Raw genomic sequence first — 23,596 nt, 5'->3', positions numbered from 1 at the left:
GAGTCTTCCAGACGATGTTCGCCCCTTTCGGACAACAACATAAATGTCTCTTGTCTTCTTCCTTCAGCAAATCGAATCCCAAACGGTAACCCATATGTTTGTTTCTTTTCATTTTTAGTTTTGGATTTTCTTTTCCTTCTAGTACAAAGATTCGGATTTGAAAGTTGATTCCACTAATTTCATTTTGAATTCCATCCCATATCGATTTCAAATTGTCCAAACCCTAGAATTGGCCCTCTATAAATAGAACTCATTTCTTCATTTCACAAAAAGAGGATTGGAAACAACCACAATAAGGTTAATACACCTCCAACAAAGGTTTTTACACCTACAATAGGTTTCTTTAACCTCAAGTGGGTTTTTTACAACCCCAAGAGTTTGAAAACTCAGGACTAGTCTAAGCCTTGAATTTTGAGGAAGTTCTTACTCAAAGTTAAATTTTTGGGTCTTGTCGGAATCTGATGTGGGTGAATAGATGTTCGTCTATAACGATCCATTTTACGGTTCGTGCGGACTCCTACCTTATCCCCTTTGTAGGCGAACCCTTAACAGCCAACCCGCTATAAAAATTCATTTGACAAGTAAATAATTAGTGAAAATGATAAATAAGTCAAAAGTAAAACTGACACTTTTATTATTCAACCGAAAATTACACTTTCCCAAGGCCGAGTCTAGACATGTACAAGAGTTTCTACAATACATAGGATGTAACCAAAAATAAAATGACACAACTTCTGCCGTTGGAATGAATACACAGAAGTTGTAGGAAGACATCCGCTACTCATGCTAACGAAACTTCCAGCAATAACTTGAAACACATCTACCCCCCAAAAGGAATGTAGCAAGAGTAGTATCAGCACACCACACATACTGGTAAGCATTAAAGGACGACTAAGATTAGTTCACGCATACAGTATAGAATCAATCAAGATAAACATATAATTTCAGTCGTTCACACCTTTATAAATCCTAACCATGGGATAACAACCACGACTAAGCATATCCAGTCTCCCTCTGCTACTACCACACCAAAGTAACAACAGGGAATAGGTACTAACAGACAACAATCAGTCTAATCTCCAGTAGAAGCCTAGACCACCTACCTCTCAATAATTGAAGAATAACAACCCGTACCCTTCACACCCACAAATCCTAAATGAGGCCACTACCCTTACCTTTCATTCGATAATTAAACGGACTCGTAATTTCACAAGTAGACACAACAGTCCAACAACAAGTAGATCAACCACGAATCACAAGAGTAAGATAAAGTCCAATGCAATGTAATGCAACCAATGATAGTATCTCAACCGTGCACACAAGCTAACGACATTTTTCGCACAATAGTCATGACTTACAGGGGACCCATGGTGTCCATGTACCACTCGCTCCGGAACTGACCTCGAATCATGAGCCTATAACTAGGCCACATCCTCACCCCCCGTCAAATGTGCCTATGTATATCACTAGTTGGCCAAATCCTCACCCCCTATCCAATGTGCCTTATATGTGTGTATGTGTGTGTGTGTGTGCAAGATGAGTATTCAAGATACCAACTTATCATGACCCAATTTGACATAAGTCGTGTGGGCACTTACCTTCCCCACCTCAGTAAGCGAACCCTCAAACCAACGAGACATAAATAAATAATCTAGCAAGCGGAAAAATAATAAATAATACGTAAGTCTCACGAAATTATATAGTAGAAATAGTGCGGAATAATAATAATACCCCAAAGGTCTAGTCTGAATAATACAAGAGCATCTAAAAGGAATAAATACATGTCTGGATTAATAATACATAAAACTGTATATGTCTCTGAATAGAAATAGGACATAAATGATAGAGAAGTCTTCAAGGCAGCGAACGGCCATGCTCACTCTGGAAACTCGATGCTAATGTTGAAACGACTATCAGCAACGTGAAACGGAAGCAGATCCAACTTGATACTCTGCATTCACAAAGGAATGCAGCAAGTGCAGGTCAGTACAAAATAACAGTACTTGTACGAATCATCGGCCGACTAAGCATAGCTAACACAATTTAGATAATAAGGAAAGATAGACATATAAACCAACAAGTGTAAATCAAACATAATCGAAGCCAATTATGCGTCATTGCCTAAGTAGAGCATCTAATCCCAAATGTACCAAGCCTCAACAAGTACACACCAAATATCTCAATGTAAGCCATAATATAATGCAATGCAATAATGTATGGATACAATGCAATGTCATGCATATGTTGTGTACACATGTACTCCGGACGAAAATATCGACATCTCGGTAGCACAAACTAACGTGACTCACGAAGTCTAAGTGCCACGCATCCCGGATCTTTGCCCAACAGACAGACAGGACCCTGAATCTTTGCGCATGAGGGATTCTCACCGGCACCACCCTGGGGGACCCGCAGAGTCCATGCACTCACTCAATCCACGATTCCAGAACTAACATTGAATATCGAACTCTTACGTCACTCAAGTAAAAATCGAGCCCAGCTCATCACAGTGTTTCATCAAGTATCATCAGTATCTCAACAATATATCATGAAGAATGAGAGTGCATGCAATGCATGTATCCACATCAATAATCATGCTCAATATCACAAGTACCAACAATGGGTACGCCAACAATATATCTGACTCACATGTACCAACAATGGGTACGCCAACAATATATCCGAATCACAAGTACCAACAGTGGTTACGCTAACAATATTATAATCAAGATGGAACAAAAGATGCCAATATCTACTAATTACACGTGTCATCAAGCCAACACAATAGAACTAATCAAATCACAACACAACGGGGTGGCTAGCCCTAATAACGCAACAGGGCCCAACCTAAGACATTTTCCAACCCAACTTCATACCTAAATGTTTACATGATTTCTCCGACGATATAATCTAAATATATGCTTCGCCATACGAAATCTCACCGAGGGTAAGCCATAACCTATATGGATGGCCGAACAACAAACACTAACAAATCACTCTATCGCCTTCCCCTTCCGCTGAGCCTCAAGATCAAGGAAGTCTAGGCATATTCAAAATCTAGATTAGTATTCATAAAGAATGATACTAATATTGCTACCATTCCATTTAGGTCAAATCCAACCCTAGAATTTGGGGAAACGGGGCCCACAACATCAAAACGGGAAATTCGAAAGCAAAATACCAAATTAAGCACTAGATGATCATAACCCAACCACTAATTGCTAATTAACTCATAAATTTACCCAATTTCGAATATGAAGCAAAACCCCCAATTTGGGTATAAACCCTAACTCTTTGATTCAAGAATTCAACTCTAATAATGGAAGATATATGATTCACAACCTTAGATTTTTCAAAATCTAGCATAAACCCCATCAATTTCACCATTTATAAGCCTAGATAGAACATTCTTTATCTCCACTTTTATCTTCCACTAATAAGGAATTATTAAGGAAAAGAGTAATCTATGATGATTAGGATTAATGAAATAGTAAAAGAATTAGCAAGATTTACCTCCAAGAGTTTTCTCCAATAATCTCTAAAATCAGTCCCCAAGAGCTCAAATATCGAAATGGGAAATAATGAGGGACTAAAGGCTTTTAACACTTTATTAATTATACTAACTGCCCGTCACTCGCTTTAGCCACACTGGGACAGCCCCAGCAGAGCCGCTCTAGCGGCACCTTGACCGCTTCAGCGGTCAAGCCCAAATGGTTTGGACCACTCCAGCGGCAGGGTGACCGCTCCAGCGGTACCGCTGTCGCGGTTCTTGTGTCAGACACCAGAAATCCACCTAAGTTTCATGATTCAACCAGATTTTCTGAATAATTCCCGAGGCCATCTGCTGACATACCATACAAATAGACACACATAAAAACACCCTACGAAAGCGTTCGTGGCCTCAAAATTCCCAATAGAGGTCTTATTGATCGAGTCAACCCGCGATACCTAAATTTCAATTTCCCAACCCAAGTCCTAAAATGCATCCGAGTGCATTGGGAACCGAACTAGATATACACACAAGTTCTAAACGACCATTCGGACCTCTCGGAATCGTTGAATTTTTGAAAAAGGTCCATTTACCCAAAAGTCAACTTTGGGTCAACTCTTCTTCACTTTAAGACCATATTTCACAAAACGTTATCTGAATCTGATCTAGACACCTTGGGAAGCATGCCAACGGTCCTCTTGGGTCAAAATGAGCTAACCAAGCTCGAAAAAAGGGGCAAAAATGACGAAAAGACTATAAAATCAAATGGGTCATTATAGAATCAAGTATAGAAACTCCAATATGAAACATCAACTCATATGTAAGCATGTGAGACGAGAATGAATGCATAGTACTCAACCGATAGCCCACAACCTTATTTTTACGTATCACAATAAGCGTAACAAGAAGTTAACAATCTAGTTTAGGTCACAATAGTGAACCTACTATACCACCTCACTTCCAAACACAACAATTTCACCACATGCCACAATGTGTAAAACAACTCAGAGGCATCAGCTCGACAACAGTATGCAAACATAATGAAGTCAAATACAATTAAGTACAAGTCACCTTAGCATATGGTATAACAAGACCACATTATGGTCACTCAATAATAAAACGAATCTCACCAACTATCTTAACTAACATCAACTATACATAGACCACTTCTTTCCTACCCGACGTAATAACCCCTCATGGTCTAATATACAAATAATGGTGGCGAGCCCACATAACCAGAAAAAATACCAATCTAATTAATATCCAACCGAACTTCGTGTCTGAAGACCTAATCATGCATTCTCTCGCTAATTCTACTACATATATATGACTCTCTAATAAAAGTCTAACTCAAGTATATTATAACCTACATCGAGGCAAGCAGATGTCATGAACATCCATGGAATCTCCACCTTTTCATTTTCGAACCAAAAGCCACAGCGGAGAAGTCTAAGAGTATCATGAATCTGAGATCGAGATTCAATTTAGGCATACGTAGTAGTCTAGACTCCATAGTCAACTAATCTTTACAAGTCATATAAATTAGCCCTTCCCTTAAGTCTCCAATTAAAAATCCAAGTCTTAACCCATTCTTTAAATATCGAAAAAGTCATTATTCGGATCTAGTTTATAATCCTGGAGTGAGAACCTATATGGAGTTTTTGAATATGCAAGATTTCTTGTCATACCCATTCCACTTTCCTAAGGTGGAAAAAATGATAAAGACTCCATTTTTATTAACCCAATGGGACAACGCCTAGTAAAGGAAGAATTACCTTTAAGGAAGAGGGCATAAAGGAGGTTTGAAGGTTTACCTTTCCTAAACCTCTAAGTGTTCTGCCCAAAAATCTTCCCAAGTGACGGCCTAGATGAATGTTTGGTGGAAACGTGAGGTCAATTCCCGAAATAGGTTTCTAATATTGGGTCTGGTCAGCGTTGACCGCTGCAGCGGCCTACTGGTCCGCAATAGCGATACCGTTGTGGCGACGGACGTACCGCGAGAATACTCCTTGGTGATTAGTGCCTCCCGCTATAGCGGAGGGGATGTTCTCCGAGGCGGATACACTACGACGGTCTTCTTAACTGTTGTAGCGATGATGATGTGCCAGTGGCCCCACACTATTTTGATCTTACCAACTCGACTATAGTTAAAATTAAGCGTAAAACTTTCCCGTGGACTAATCGTACAACTAATCAACTTGGTCTCTAGGAAGTTGCTGCAGAAAGTCTAGTAACGGCCAAATGGGTCATTACATCAGATACCAATTAAATAACCGTTCGTCCCCCAATGGCTTAGGGCGGTACAGAAGAAAACAGAGTCAATTAGACGTCATGACCTAAAACGAAGGTGCTCCAGCCTATGAACTGTTTCCAACCTCACAATGTCAACGACGCTACTTGGAACAAAGCGGCAAGGTGCTTTTACTGGAGCGGGGCTTCAACATGGACATGATGGAGCAACTCGTTCTTGAGTTCTACAATCGCTTGCAACCTATCAAGTGGTACCGGCTTGTTAAGGATCTAGGCAAGTGCAATGAACATTGGGTTAGGGAATTTTATGCCATGCTTAACAGCACGGATTGATCTTCGCCGGACCCGGAAATCCAGATTCGGGGTGTTATGGTGAAGATAGGGACCAAGGTGATTAATGACATTTATGGGTTGGAGAATCACCTGGATAATGAAATGGCCGTGAAGGATTAAGAAGGAAATGGTGCTTGGTTGGTGTCCATGTTGGTGCCGGAGGAGAAGAGGGGAAAAATTGATTAGGTCAACAGTCGGACCGGAATTAAGAGTACTCATTTTACCACCGATGAAAGGAGGTGGTTGAACATTATTTCCTAAAGAATTCATCCTTTGAGTAACACTACTGATGTTACTTACCCTCGGGCCCTTGTGGTTGCTTGCGTGTTGGATGACGTCCCGGTGAACGTGGGTATGCAGGTGAATTTGGAGTGGAGGGATTTTCTAAGTAAGGGTGGCCCAAGCTTAATGTTTCCCTTTCTTATTACCTTAGGGTGGCCTGAGCTTGATGTTTCCCTCTCTTATTACCTTACTGTGCAAGTAAGCCCAAGTCTCAAGAGAGGCTGGTGATACCATGGATAATTCTAACATCAATTTCAACCTGTTGAGGGTGAAGGGAAAGGGTTCGGTGGTTCGAAGTAAGAAGAGAAAGATTGATGGGGATGCTGAGAGAAGTGTAGGCCATGAGGAGGGAGGGGATGAGGTTAGTTCTTACAGACTCAGGGTCCCTTCAAGCGATTGGAAACTCATATGGAGTTGACGAAGGGTTTATTGCTGGGGTTATCCCGGCCCTCCGTGGAGGCCGGTTCCTCTAGTGCTCCTGCTGCTGGGGGTCGTTTCACCCCAGATGAGGTGAAAGGGTATATGGAGACACAGACAAAGATGAAAGAGTCGGTGAACACCTTACAGAGTGTCTACATTTCTATGGCTCAGGCCCATGGGGAGCCCCAGGCAGATTTTGACGAGGAGAAGAAGAAAATCAAGTCTTGGGACAAGCTGTTTATCAAGATGTGGAAGGGCTTCAAAATTTTGATAAAGATGATGAACACGAAGGCGAAACTTTCGATAGTGACCAAAAGCAAATTCAAGCATTATGCCTTCCTGAGCGAGTCTGAGGGTGGCAGTGGAGCTTCTAGCAGTTCTAATGATGAGGTCATTGAGTGACGAACAAGGAAAAGACATATGGGCTCTTCCCCTTACTTATGGTTTTGCCATTGTACGATCTTTATATCAAATGATGTTTTTTAGTGGTTGTTGATTACGTGTTTGGACACTTTACTTTTTCGGCGTTTCGCATTTTATTTTGGTGTTTGTTGACACTTAAAAATTTCGCCCTTGTAGGGCTTGGTATTTTATTTGAATGTTGTTTTGGAAGTGCTGTTTTCTTGCGAATTTCAGACTTGGACAGGTTTGGTGGAACCGGTAGTAAGCTACTGGTTTCTGCCATGACTACCGCGCAGTGAACAAGAATGATTTTTGTTATAGCGCGGTAGCAAACTATTTGTTTTGCTATGGCGGTGAGAAGGCCTACGATGAGTGTCACTGGCAGGACGCATCAAGGAGCTGCAACCATCACCCAGTGGTCTTCCCATCGCAGGCACATGACCGCTGGTGCAGCCTCACTTTCAATGCGGCGACACTCGAACCAGTAACCTCTTTTGATGCCCACCAGAATTTCATAACACATGGGACTTGTCGATTTATTCTTCACACACACGAAACAGACCACACATCGTTAACACGACAATATCGCTAGATACCAATTGGAATCAGCTAGATACCAATTGGACTCTCCTAGATACCAATTAGACTCAACTGGGACATTGATTTGATCGAGATGGCATGATAGGAAAGAAAGAAGGGAAAATTTCCTAAATGCCCCATAGCCTCTCGTGGATGGGTTCGTGGATGGGTACGGACGTCAACGTACCATTCCACGAGACCCTACTAGATATTTCTCTTGTACTTGTGAGACCGTTAACCTAGGGCTCTGACACAAACTGTAACAACCCATTTTATAGTTTGTGCGGGCACCTACCTTATCCCCTTTGTAGGCGAACCCTTAACAACCAACCCACTATAAAACTTCATTTGACTAGTAAATAACAAGTGAAAATGATAAATAATTCAAAAGTAAAGTTGACACTTTTATTATTCAACCGAAAATTAGACTTCCCCTATACCGAGTCTGGACATGTACAAGAGCTTCTACAATACATAGGATGTAACAAAAAATAAAATGACACAACTTCTGCCTTTGGAATGAATAAACAGAAGATGTAGGAAGACATCTGCTACTCCAGCTAACGAAACTTTGAGCAATAACTTGAAACACATCTACACCCCAAAAGGAATGTAGCAAGAGTAGTATCAGTACACCACATCTACACCCAATTTGGGACCGTGCGGGCACCAACCTTCCCCACATCGATAGGTAGACCCTCTCATTTAATAACACTTAAATCAAATAACAATCCATTTTAAGCGTTAGATAATTAGAAGTACAGAGAAATTCCATAATGTATTCAACACACTCAAGTGTTTATATGATTAAAACAATACAAGATTAAGAACTCGATGATACTTCCCATGACCTGGTCTAGACTAGTACAAGAGCGACTACGATTTTAGACTACCACCTATGTTCTAATACATCAACCTCTGTCCCGAAATGAAGTGGGAGGAGATCTTCAAGATAGGCACCGCACATTCCACTTCATATCAAATCAACCACCTGAAACAATCTACAACCCAAAAAAAGTGTAGCAAATGCAATATCAGTACAATCCACACGTACTGAGAAGTATCATAGGCCGACAATGGTTAGTAACACCTAATTAGTAAAACAATTCACAAACAACGATGATAATCACTAAATCAGATCATACGTCTATACACTGCACATCACAACATCAATATACCTTAGGTCACAACCGCTCCCTAATAAACTACAAGTAAACATCGCCAGTGCAAATTCCTAATACATAATTCTCATATCGTTCATTTTAGTCTAGGGGTCAGCTCATCGTTGTATGTCTTTTATCCTACGTCACTTAGAAATAATCAAAGTCTAATTTTATAGGGGAGGGGTGCTCCGGGGTAATTTAACAGGCACAAGTCAACAAATATAAATCATATGTAATCGAGTCCAAATACACATCATCACTTAAGTAATACCTCTAATCCCCAAGTTTCCAAGTATGAATACATCCAATGCAATCCATTCAATCACGAGTACAACACCAAGCATCTCAAGATCAAGGCATAATGCAATGCAATGCAATAATGGTATGAATGCAATGTAATGCCGTGCAAATACGGTGTACACATGTACTCCGGACGGAAATATCGACATCTCGGTAGCACAACCCAGTGTGATTAGTGAAGTCTAAGTGTCACACGTCTCGGATCTTTGCCCAACAGACAGACGAGACCCCAAGTCTTTGCCCATGGGAGGTTCTCACCGGCACCACCTTGGGGAACCCGTGGAGTCCATGCACTAACAACGATTCTAGAACTAGCATTGGATATCGACTATGCAACAATGATTTCGGAATTGATCATCAGACATCGGCCATCTCACGTCACTCAAGTAAAAGAGTTTTATCAATATCACTTTCACTCAGTCAATGATTCTGGGATGAACATCGGCCATCGACCATCTCACGTCACTTAAGTAAAACTGAGCCTAGCTCATCAAGTATTTCATCAAATATCATCAATATCTCAACAACGTATCATGAAAACTAGAGTGTGTGCAATACATGAATCACATCAATAGTCATGCTCAATATCACAAGTACCAACAATGGGTACGCCAATAATGTATCCGAATCACAAATACCAACAGTAGGTATGCCAATAATATAACCAAATCACAAGTACCAACATTGGGTACACCAACAATATATCCAAGTACAATATTTAAATGAAAATCATGCATATCCACATCATATCATATATACAGATAACGTGTCCCGGCCCTCCAGTGAGGGACTCAGTGGATAACATCATACATATCCACATCATATATCTTGTATGCACATAACGTGTCCCGGCCCTCTAGTGAAGACTCGGTGGATAGAATCATGCCTGTCAACATCATATATCATATATACATATAACGTGTCCCGGCCCACTATTGAGGGACTCGGTGGATAGAATCATGCATACCAGCATCATATACCATATATACATAACGTGTCTCGGCCCTCTATTGCAGGTCTCGGTGAATAAAGTCATCATATACCATCCTGGCCGCCATCCCCGGATCATCATATCATCATATACATATACATATAATGTGTCCCGGCCCGCAAGTGAGAGGGACTAGGTAAACAATGCAGTGGAGTACGCACGAGAACATATCCTGTCCCGGGCTCAGTGAAGGACATATTGAGGCATCCGCGAGCGGAGTACTGAGAAACTATATGCATATAAACCAAGACTCGATAGGTAGGAACACAAATCTACACTTTAGGATCATAAACACGTTTCGAGTCCATTCAAGTTAGTATGAAAAAGTTATGGACGTTTTAGTACAGAACTTTCTACGAACGTTTCAGAAGCCATTTTTGGAAAATCAAAGCAACAATCATGTTAGGTACTTTTCGAATATCGTTATGGATAAAATAAGATAGAGCTCTTGGAACCATATGTACGTATCAAAATATATCAAAGACTCAATGGATTAATCAAACGTGCTATCATTTGAAAATCAAAAATTTAGTCATATCAATTATTTTTCGAGTGCCATTCGGAAACATATCAAACAGAACTTCGGACATCATAGATACGCATCAAAACCATATGAAACAGCTTATGGAAATCAAGAACGTTAGCCATCCTAGTGGCTCTAAGAATGGGAGTTTCTTTGGAATCATACATATACTTTGTCATGTTGGTTTCACAAAGATCATGCCAAAAGAAAGAAAGGGTAAGCCTTACATACCTGTTCAACCTCCTATTAGCTACGCTTATGTGTCCGAGCTCGTAAATCTACATTTGAAGGGATTTATGCTAATGTTATCCTTTTCATCGCACATTTGTACCATATTTAAAATCATACTATTTTATATCCTGCCGAAAATCGGGCAGCATCTCCCCTGTTTATATGCCTAGCCCGAATTCCAATTCAGCAACCAACAACATCAACAACGATACCAATAGTATTAACATCATTTCCAATACCAACGTATGCCATAGAACAGCCCACACACTAGTTTCTAAATTTCTCAACTAACCAATTTGCAGTATAACTATTTAGTAATTTTATTTTCGTAGAGAAGCTGAAATCAATACCAATAACATTAATAAAAATATCCTACAAGAACTATATATATATATATATATATATATATATATATATATATATATCCTCAAACTCAAACCATAATTCAACAACATCAACAAACGAATTTATATCGCTATTTTCTCTGTTCTAATCCGTTAAAACTTTAAATAAACTTGTTAACAATGAAAAGGGATCGTAATCTTACCCCAAGTGTGCAGCCATCACGTCCATCCTCTTTTTCTTGATTGTTTTTTAGCTCATATTGAAGACAACGCAGCGTACAACACTTTTCCCTTCATGGGCTTCGGGATTCAGGGCTCAGATTTTGGTCAAAATTGGTTTTTCTCCTCTCCAAGGCTCCTCTTTCTCTTTTTCCAGAATTTTCTGGTGTTTTGGTATGAAAATTGAGAAGAAAAGGGCCGAATTTTCTCTTAAACAAACATGGGTCATGGGCCCAACCCGGTTGGGCTCGGATTGAGCCTAGCCGACGGACCTTTCTGCCTTAAAACGTCCATATCTCCTTGTCCCGACGTCACTTGTGGACCCACGACCTATGGTTGGAAAGCTAATTCAATTATATACAACTTCTTTTTCTTGGTATGCTTCCAAATTCCAAACTTATAATACTATTTTTGCCGCTAGAAGTTAGATCACCCGAAAACGTTACTTAAAAATATTTGTTTGGAGGACTTCCACTTCGATTTGGCTCAAGGGTCCTTCTTGAGTTTTGTTTAACTTCACATATGTGCTTCATATAATTGTCACATGTCCAAAAAAAATCTCGACGTGTGGGCCCCGACCTCAGCTTACAAATAATCCGACGTACTAAAATACGGGATACAACACTATCAACGTGAGTTTAAATTACGTAGCAACAACATAATCTTTTTTTTTTAGGAAGCACGTGTCATGCTCATGCTCTGAAAATGCGGGGTATAACATCCTCCCCCACTTTAAAAACATTCGTCCTCGAATGTTGAGGTAGATGTCAATGTTCTTACTTATACTTGTTAGTAATTAATTTACTTACTCTCATTTGAAACCGAATTTATCAAAATTATGCAGTCTACTTTTCTTCTTTTGTGGCCAAAATTTATGCCTGTACTCAAAAACGTCCCTTTTTACATTATATGTCTGTCTACTAACTGTTTATACTTTATCGTTCTCATCGCCTCTTCAGCTTTCGTTGTTTACATTCTTGCATGCCCTTTCATGCCGTATTTACCACATACTTTTATCCAATCCTTTTTTTTCATCTTCTTTTTGTTCCCTTCAATCTCCACGTGTCTTCCTTACGTTTCCTAGATGACCCAAGCCTTTATCTTCTTAAAGTTGAATTATTCTTATTCTTACTTCCTTAAGGATAACCTCAAGGATAATCACATTTAGCATCATTTGATTTCTGTAGCAGTCGAATCAATCTTTGCGGTACTTTGTCTTTCGACTAGTTTAACACCGAAACATCTCGTTTGATTTCTCTTTCCTCCAATTGGATTTCTGGGCCTTGGCTATCTAACGACAATTCTTGTCAACGTTTTATTATTCTCTTTAATTACTTTACCTTGGATTACTCATCCAAGGCACCAAAAATACCATAGCAAACGGATCTATATTCATATGGGACTCCATTCGACTCATACAACAATCCTCAGCGCCATTCCTTATATTTTTGTGTACAACATTTTCTTACACCGTTTTTATCCCCTATCACAAGAGTATATTTCCACCATTCAAAATATTTTCAAATCCTTATTTGAATCCTTCTTCCTTTTTTTTTTTCGTCCGATTTGGACATCATTACAAGATAACTCATAAGCCGGGGACTCCAATAAAATCTTACTTAATCATATCTTCCTTTTAATACGAGTGTACTTCTCTCTTCAAGTCCTAGGCTCTCCTATACTAGTGGTTAATTGAAACTTAACTAACTCTCATTCTTTTCAAATATTTGTTGTCGTCCTACACCATTTTGCTAGCCACTTCATCGGGACAACTATTCATATGGTCTTGTGACACATACTCTCGTGATTTAATACAAGCAGTGACTTATAATTTCCCGACATAGAAGATATTTTCAACTCTCATCTCTTCCAGAGCTGAGATTTTTCCTTAGTAGTCCCGTCTGTCCTTAATACTTATCCTTGATCGCTCGTAGGCTTTCTCACTTCCTTCGTTACCTTTTGGGGTACATCTGCTGCATATTTACTGGTAACACAATATTTTTCTCTGGTGTGAGGGATTCGAACTGTAGCCCGAAACATGACATATTGTATTGACAAAATTTATTTCCTTGATTTTATAAACCTCTATTATCTTGTCATGCCTCTTTCCCATGTCGGTTTCATGATATACATGAAGTTAATTCAAGTCCACTTTTCCTTTAGCACATCCTTGCTTTATTAGTCCTGGTATTGCAAAAACCTCTATGCCGAACTTTCCTTAACAAGGTCTTATAAGATTTCTTATTCACTGCTTCGTGGCTCGCTTATTGGTTTCACACTTGCATTCACTCTCTATTCACATAAAGCATGTCACCTCTCTTAGTCGTGTCCTCGCTATACCTTACTTTGTATTGTAGTTCTTGCTACGTTCTCATTATATCCCAATCATAATCAACTCTATAGAGTACCATTTCTTGATATCATTCGTAACACTGCTTATAAAACAGAATAAGGCTTGTGGAGTAAGCTTACTTAACCGGTAACTCTTTGTAATTGACCCTATTACACTTGCCACATAAGCTGTCTTACCAAGTTATTCACATTCATTACAACCCTTAGTATTCTATGCCCCTGTCCCTGTCACGTTGTTACTTCGTTTTATAATAGACCCGTCGCATTTCCCTTGTAGTTATCTATCCCAATCAATCCTTTATTTATCTTTTTGATGCCACGACCAAGTTTGTCTTCTCCTCCATGCACGTTTCTTACATTTCATTCTATTTCCTTTATAATCGAACCTCTCGGTCTTTACGGAAGTTCTTGCCTCATATCACTAATTTCCTAATCAATTGTGTCAACTCACCATCCTCGTTCTTTCCTCGATGAGTAATCGGTTTCCTACCGTTATTTAGTTAAAGTATCCTTCTCACTCCCATGGTTAGAGATTTCCAGTTACTCCACTCCTAAATGTTCTCCTCTTCCTTCGACCAACCCATTAGTATACCTTTCATACTTTCATCTTTAACCTTCCTTGGGTCTATTCCTCCTCGAGTACCTTTCTTCTCTTGTTATTTGTAGTATTGGCTCTGAAGTTCATGAAATGTCCTTTTAAACGTGCAAATCTTTTCTATTCTTAAGTCATTCTTGTGGAGAACTTCTCTATGTCCGAGGCGACCGTGTTAATTTGACTACACACTTATCCCTTCATATACCTTTCAAGGGTTTGGAATCTCTTGACATCGTCGCACGGTCTAACCATTCCTTCTCTTACTTCTCATTCTTCGTCATGGTCACTATCCTCTTAATTCCACTTATTGCAATTCGTTTCCTGACCCCACACATTCCTCTTTGTGTTCCATACCACAACACTTTAATCCTTTTTACACGCCTACCTTCGAATTTTTACCAGAATGGCCTCGTGTCTCGTGCTTTGCCTATCGCCTCTCTTGGAGGCCCTACTCCCTTATGTTTCTTACCCTTTTCACTTTTTCCGACATTTTGATCTCCTTACCTTCCATTTATTCGCTTTCTTTCTTTTCCAATTTTCTTTACCTTAGGACTTTGCAGTTCTAGCTTGTGACGACGATAACATCAGCCTACCTGTTAACGTTCTTTTGTCGCTTGAACTTTATCACCCGGTTCGACCAATGCCTTCAATATACCGCAACGCCGGTGGCCGGGATACATATACCCGCTGATATAGCCATGTATAGGATATCATACGCATTCATATATATATATATATATATATATATATATATATATACACATTTTCTAACGCCCCGCTTACAAGGTATTTCCAAACGTACTCAAACTCACCTAACTCTAGAACTGTGGTGCACCTTCTTTTTCTTCACCGGTCTAGTCCGCCTTGTCGTACGCGACCGCTTTAGGTTTCCAATCACTCTGCACACTCTAATTCCCCTCAGAATACTTTAGTTTCTCACTTTTCTCTTACGTCTGAAATTTACAGAACTTTTAATACACTTCCCAGGGGGGGTCACCCATCCAAAGATTTCTCTCGCCCCAGCACGCTTAACCTTGAAACTCTGATGAAATCCGCTGCATTAATACCGGTATAATCGCATCCACCTCACCGCCTGATCTTCATAACATAATCTAGAGCAGTTTGAAGCCTTAATTGATTCCAAGACACTCTCGAAACGTATCTCCCTCCGAATTAGAAGGGGTCTCTTACTCTTCCGATTACACAATTACTATTTTGGTCTTTTTAATTCTCAATACACATCTTTCATCTGTATATATGACTACTTTCTGTCCTAGACTTCTAGATTCCCAATGATAACGAACACACCTTGGTCTCCTTTACTTATAAATACTCGGTCCCTTTGAATTTCCGCTCGCCCTTATTAATAATAATCTATAGCAAATGCACATACATAGAAACTCCCAATAAGGGTTTATATATCATACCTCAAGGTGTACCTGATCCTTTAACAATCTGCCCTGTTATATCTTCTTATTTACCTTTCCTTTTCTTTCTTCGGCTTTACACCTCAATCATACATGCAATATTCTTACCTTACCCGACATACAGTCTTCTTGCCATTGCTTACCTTTGTACTGATTCATTCAATTGTCCAATTCACAACCTTATGACTGAACTCATCATCAAGAGATACCTTTAATCAATTCCTCTACTTGTACTTACACTTGTTTAACTCTATGTCGACCGATCCATTATCGTAAATATACATTCTGATAACGTGACATCAACGAAGTGACTTACCTCTGTGACTTCCCATATCACCACTCACTTTCTCCCATCGATGTTGTGCTTCTGCTGAAATCAGAGGTTAGTATAAGGGAAGTCACTTCCTATGACTTGGCTCTATCGCACGATCTTAGAGGTCAAAGAAGAGTAACCACCCTAGATGCCCCGTATCCTCCTGTTTATAAATGTGGCGCGCTTCACACCATAAACAGGACTCTACTGGACACGACTTTGCAGACAACCCCTAGGACGAACTACTCTGATACCAATTTGTCACACCCTAATCTCGCTAGGGTGTGATGGGCACTCGACCCTTCCTTAGGGCCGAGCGAACCCTATGACTCTTATTACATACATAATCTTTTGAACTCTTAATCAATAAAAATGACAAACATAATAAATGCTTTTGGAAACTTTCAGAAACAAGTTAAATCTGTAATCATACGGAATTTGTAACATAACATAAATGACACATCGGTTGATGAAGCCGCTTACAAAACTGACATTCTATACCCACGACTCTGTCTGCAAAGTCTCTAACATCAATCAGAAATCATAGCACATATACTCTGACTCGGCAACACTCCAGGAGCAAATAGAGCTAGCCATTTCCGCTGGAACACCTTCTAGCAAGTCTTCTAATAATACCTTCCACTCATCTGGGTGTACCTGCGTGGCATGAAACGAAGCCTCCGAAGAAAGGGGGTCAGTACGGAATATGTACTGAGCATGTAAGGCATGGAATACAGAAAAGAGGATCATAACTGAAACATAGATTTACCAGAATCAAGTATGACCTTTTAAAACATCAAAGCACTTGCCTTTTTAAATGAAAATCATGCATATCCACATCATATCATATATACAGATAACGTGTCCCGACCCTCCAGTGAGGGACTCGGTGGATAACATCATACATATCCACATCATATATCTTGTATGCATATAACGTGTCCCGGCCCTCTAGTGAGGGACTCGGTGGATAGAATCATGCCTGTCAACATCATATATCATGTATACATATAACATGTCCTGGCCCTCTATTGAGGGACTCGGTGGATAGAATCATGCATACCAGCATCATATACCATATATACATAACGTGTCCCGGCCCTCTATTGCGGGTCTTGGTGAATAAAGTCATCATATGTCATCCTGGCTTCCATCCCCGTATCATCATATCATCATATACATATACATATAACGTGTCCCGGCCCGTAAGTGAAAGGGACTCGGTGAATAATGTAGTGGAGTACGCACGAGAACATATCCTGGCCCGGTCTCAATGAAGGACATATTGAGGCATCCACGAGCGGAGTAGTGAGAAACTATATGCATATAAACCAACACTCGATAGGTAGGAACGCAAATCGACACTTGAGGATCATAAACACGTTTCGAGTCAATCCGAGTTAGTATGAAAAAGTTATGGACGTTTTAGTACAGAACTTTCTACGAACGTTTCAGATGCCATTTTTGGAAAATCAAAGTAACAATCATGTTAGGTAGTTTTCGAATATCGTTATGGATCAAATCAGATAGAGCTCTTGGAACCATATGTACGTATCAAAATATATCAAAGACTCAATGGAATAATCAAACGTGCTATCATTTGAAAATCAAAACTTTAGTCATATCAATTATTTTTCGAGTGCCATTCGGAAACATATCAAACAGAACTTCGGACATCATAGATACGCATCAAAACCATATGAAACAGCTTATGGAAATCAAGAACGTTAGCCATCCTAGTGGCTCTAAGAATGGGAGTTTCTTTGGAATCATATACATATACTTTGTCATGTTGGTTCACAAAGATCATGCCAAAAGAAAGAAAGGGTAAGCCTTACATACCTGTTCAACCTCCTATTAGCTACGCTTATTTATCCGAGTTCGTAAATCTACATTTGAAGGGATTTATGCTAATTTTAGCCTTTTCATCGCACATTTGTACCATATTTCAAATCATACTATTTTATATCCTGCCGAAAATCGGGCAGCATCTCCCCTGTTTATATGCCTAGCCCGAATTCCAATTCAGCAACCAACAACATCAACAACAATACCGATAGTATTAACATCATTTCCAATACCAACATATGCAATAGAGCATCCCACACACTATTTTCTAAATTTCTCAACCAACCAATTTGCAGTATAACTATTTAGTAATTTTATTTTCGTAGAGAAGCTGAAATCAATACCAATAACATTAATAACAACATCCTACAAGAAATATATATATATATATATATATATATATATATACATATTATCCAAAGTTCTCCTAAAACGCAAACCATAATTCAACAACATCAACAAACGAATTTATATCGCTATTTTCTCCGTTCTAATCCGTTAAAATTTTAAATAAACTTGTTAACAACGAAAAGAGATCGTAATCTTACCCCAAGTGTGCAGCCATCACGTCCATCTTCTTTTTCTTGATTGATTTTTAGCTCATATTGAAGACAACGCAGCGTACAACACTTTTTCCTTCATGGGCTTCGGGATTCGGTGCTCAGATTTTGGTCAAAATTGGTTTTCTCCTCTCCAAGGCTCCTCTTTCTCTTTTTCCAGAATTTTCTGGTGTTTTGGTATGAAAATTGAGGAGAAAAGGGCCGAAGTTGCACTTAAATAAACATGGGTCATGGGCCCAACCCGGTTGGGCTCAGATTGGGCCTAGCCCACGGACCTTTCTGCCTTAAAACGTCCATATCTCCTTGTCCCGACATCACCTGTGGACCCACGACCTGTGGTTGGAAAGCTCTAAAACTTCTATCTCTTGGTATTTTTCCGAATTCCAAACTTATAATACCATTTTTTCCCCTCGAAGTCAGATCACCCGAAAACGTTACTTAAAAATATTTGTTTGGAGGACTTCCACTTCGATTTGGGTCAAGGGTCCTTCTTGAGTTGTGTTTAACTTCACATATTTGCTTCAAATAATTTTCACCTGTCCAAAAATATATCGATGTGTAGGCCCCACCTCAGCTTACAAATAATCTAACGTTCTAAAATACGGGATACAACACTATCAACGTGAATTTAAATTACGTAGCAACAACATAATATTTTTTTTGAGGAAGCACGTGTCATGCTCATGCTCTGAAAATGCGGGGTATAACAGTTGCGATGACCACTTACCTCTAATTGAGTTTGCATACAACAATAGCTACCATTCCAGTATCCAAATGGCTCCGTATGAAGCTCTATATGGAAGGAAGTGTAGATCCCCAATTGGATGGTTTCAAATAGGAGAAGTATAGCTAATAGGACCTGAGTTAATTCAACAAGCATTAGAAAAAGTCAAGGTGATCTGAGATCGATTATTGACAGCCCAAAGTCACCAAAAATCTTATGCGGACAACCGCCGGCGAGACTTAGAATTTCAAGTTGATGATTTGGTATTCTTAAAGGTGTCACCAATGAAAGGAGTGATGAGATTTAGTAAGAAAGGAAAGTTAAGTCCTCGATACATTGGACCCTATAAGATTATCCGCATGGTGGGTCAAGTAGCTTATGAATCGGACTTCCCTCTAGAACTTGAATTAGTCCATCCAGTTTTCCATGTCTCAATGCTCCACATGTGTTGGAGATCCTACGAGGATTGTTCCAGTAGATGATGTTCAAGTGATAGAAAAGCTAGTCTATCAAGAAGTGCCCATTGCCATATTAGACAGGCAGGTACAGAGACTTTGAAATAAGGAAGTAGCCTCAGTTAAAGTCTTATGGCGAAACAACAACCGAGAAGAAATGACTTGGGAAGCAGAAAAGAGTATGAAATCCAAATACCCGCACTTATTTCAGCCCCAAGAAGAGATCCACGATGAAACATTGGGATTATGAGGTATGTATGTTTTCTTTTTATGCATATGGGTCGTGTGTCGCCAACTTATATTGCTATTGTGTTGTGGCCTTGTGAAGCAATGTTATTGTAGGCTATTGTGACAAGATGGTAGTGCCATATTACAGGGGAAACTCTGGCAAAATTTTCGTAGAATTCCCGAGTGCTTAACATTCAAGGACGAATGTTCCAAAAGGGGGGGAAAATGTTACACCCCGAAAAATTTCCCGTTGATGCATAGTGAATAGACTAACGAAAGGCACGAAGCATATGGTATTGCAATAAGTGAGAAATGACATTTGATGACCCCAATTGAGATTTGCAAAGACATTCGGAGTAAGAGGAGAAAGTTTGCCAAGAGAGGGTAAGGCATACTATGTGTATGGGAAAGGATTTACGAGTAATAAGTTAATGATGATTTAATAGTGTCTTATAGAAGAATTATAACATCCCTTAGATCGTTAATGAGGTGGTAAACAAGTATCAAGAAGGTTCCATAAGGATTGTAGATCAAACGATGTGACGAGAACAAGATCAGAGAAAAGATGGGTTACACGACCGATTATACGGTCCGTATAATGTTATACGGTCCATATAATGGTCCGCAGAATCGTCACAGTGAAGGTCCCTCACTGATGGGATTATACGGTCACTTATACGGACCATATAAAATTTTAACGGACCATATAATGTGCCGTATAATGGTCACAGAAGCGAGATGTTGAAGCGGAGATTTCACGGTCACTTATACGGACAAGTGTCCGTATATTTTCCCGACAGATCTGATTTTTAAGTTATTAAAAAGGGGACTGTCACGACCCAGCTAGGGGGCCGCGACGAGCACCTGGTGCTACCCCACCCGGGCACCCCTTATCGTACATGACATAACATCTAAGTGAACCGTAAATCAAATCAAGCATTGTGGTCATTAATCATGTTAGTCCCATTGGACGACCATCATCATTTCACATATCATTGGCATCTATGCCACGTCAAATGTACAAGGCCGACGAGGCCAACAAAAGATATACAAAACATAGGCCGACATGGCCAAACATCTCTACCCACATACACAAGACTACGAGCCTCTAAGAATGTGACATATCATATGAGCGGGACAGGACCCCGCTATGCCCATAAATATATACACAAAAGAATGAGTACCCAAAGGCTCTAGCTCCGATGAAATGGAGCTCTGCTATGCAATCTCTGGATAAGCAGCTATGGATCAAGTCTGTCTCCCGGTACACCTGCGGGCATAACGCAGCGTCCACAAACAAAAGAACGTCAGTACGAAGAATGTACAGAGTATGTAAAGCGTGATCAACATCGATATAGAGGCATAATAAGCAACATATGAAATATCATAGGAAGGGAGATATTATTATCGTCATCATGGTACATACTTGCTTTTCCATAGGGACTTCTCATTTCTAATACGTGTCATATGCACATAGTCTTATCACATTCATATTCATATTGTATACATAGTCATATCATCTACATAGTATTTACATATCATACCCGACCTCGTACGATCGGTGTTTCATACATACTTGGCCAACCAAGGCTCAAGATCATACATACCTGTCCCTACCAAGGCATCAGGGTCATCCGTACTATCTGCAGAGGTGTGCGCGCGTTTCGTAATAGATATATTCTTACCCGGCATCATAAGCTCGGGGTCTTATCATAGCCCTTCATAGGCACACATATACATATATAATACCTCGTAAGCATCTCTAATCTCATTTTACTCTCATCATCATCACTATTCTCATCATTATCGTTACATCTACGTTATAGACTTACTCGTCATACGAGGAACATAGTATAATCATAGCACATATCAAGGGTTGTGAGCTTATGAGCTCGGAATGTCAACCATGTGAAGACAACATACTCATATAGAGGGATTAGGAATTTGGCCAAGAACCATGCCTTAGGAAAGAAGGGTTAGCCTCACATACCTCTTCGTTGAACTATTCTACACTTGCGCGTACTCCTTCGATGCTCAAGTTTCTACCTTCATTTAATATTATAACAATAGCCATTAGTCATTCATATTAACCACATTCTTCATTTTACCCCCCATTGATCATTTTAGCATATACTTCTACCATCCAAGTATTTCAACTCCCTAATATGTTAACCAACATATATATATCATGAATCTTACCTTAGATGATGTAGGAACAAGCTTTGGTTGATAATACTTCACTTTGAGCAAAACCCTAGTTTTTCTCCATTTGCACTTCTTGACTTGAATGGTATTTAATGGCTTGCTTACACTTGATTCACTTATTTATGTTGTTGGAGACTTATAATCCTTGAAAACTTATGAAATAATGTAGAGAGATGATTCTAGAGAGAAGTGGTGTAATGTAGAAATGAAATAAATCAAGTCTTGGTCCTCATATTTAATGAATTGAAAATCTGTGCTGAGGTGAACAGTGGTCGTCCATGGAGGTTTACGGTCCGTATTCCAGTTTACGGACCGTCCCTCGTGGTCGTCTTTAACCTGAAGCAGAACCAGAAACTTTGGCTGCATGCATGGTGATTTACGACCATGGTTTACGGGTCGTAAATCACTTTACGGTCCGTCCTCCTGGTCATATTTTACCATTTCTCAACTGGGCAGAAAGTTGAAACCTTGCATGCCAATTTACGACTGCCAGTTTACGTACCGTATTCCATTTTACGGTCCGTATTTTGCACTTTACGACCACTGGGCAGTTTTGCAAACTTTTAACTTTTCACATTTCTCGACTTTTCATTCTAATCATTCTCGTCCATATACGCACATAGCTAATGAAACATTATACACTCGCACTCCTCGCACACATCACTAGTTTGTTTACTTGCGTACCAATGGAAAATTTTCCGAGGTGTAACATTCTACCCCCCTTAGGAACATTCGTCCTCGAATGTTAAAGGCTTGGGGAATTCTATAAAAATTTCGCCAGAGTTTCCTTTGTAATGTGGCACTAACACCCTGTCACGACAACCCACAATAGCAGTCTGAATAGTACGTTCAGCCTGCCTATCGGTCTGTGGATGAAATGCCGTGCTAAGGCGCACTTGGGTCCCTAAACCCTCTTGGAAAGACCTCCTAAACTTGGTTGTAAACTGAGTCCCTCTATCAGAGATAATAGATACTGGAACACCCTGGAGTCTCACTATCTCCTTAAGATAAAGCTTTACATAATCTTCTGCAACATAGGTCGTTCTGACCGGTAGGAAATGAGCTGATTTGGTGAGTCTATCCACGATCACCCATATGGAATCATTACATCGAGAACGGGGTAAGCCTGAAATGAAATCCATATTAATCACTTCCCACTTTCACGTCGGGATTTCTATAGCTTGCAATAATCCACCCGGCTTTTGGTGTTCAATCTTCACTTGTTGGCAATTAGGACACTAGGCTACGAATTCCGCTATATCTTTCTTCATCCCATTCCACCAATATATAGACTTAAGATCATGATACATTTTTGTCGCCACGGGGTGGACAAAATAACGGGAACAATGGGCTTCCCTCAAT

The sequence above is a fragment of the Lycium barbarum genome, chromosome 5, assembly GCF_019175385.1.
Source record: "Lycium barbarum isolate Lr01 chromosome 5, ASM1917538v2, whole genome shotgun sequence".
NCBI classification, from domain to species: domain Eukaryota; kingdom Viridiplantae; phylum Streptophyta; class Magnoliopsida; order Solanales; family Solanaceae; genus Lycium; species Lycium barbarum.
This window is presented reverse-complemented; position numbering follows the sequence as displayed.